We start from the raw sequence: 237 nt of genomic DNA, 5'->3' as shown, positions 1-237 counted from the left end.
CCTCACCAACCCACAGGTCGATCAGTTCTGGAAACTTCTGGGTCCATCTCCGCCCACACAGAGCCATGCGCCTTTTCTCTGGGTACCTCTAATCCTCTCCCTCCTGGCAGGAACTTGTGACCAGTTGAAAAGGACAATTTTTCTCAATAAACACACATTTTCCTTTCCTAGCACAAACGATCACATGACAAAGTTCCTAGGGGTGATTAGAGCACAAAAATAGCACACTTGAGCAAA

This window comes from Nanorana parkeri, unplaced genomic scaffold (assembly GCF_000935625.1).
Source record: "Nanorana parkeri isolate BGI_ZX_2015 unplaced genomic scaffold, ASM93562v1 scaffold3344, whole genome shotgun sequence".
Lineage (NCBI taxonomy): Eukaryota > Metazoa > Chordata > Amphibia > Anura > Dicroglossidae > Nanorana > Nanorana parkeri.
This window is presented reverse-complemented; position numbering follows the sequence as displayed.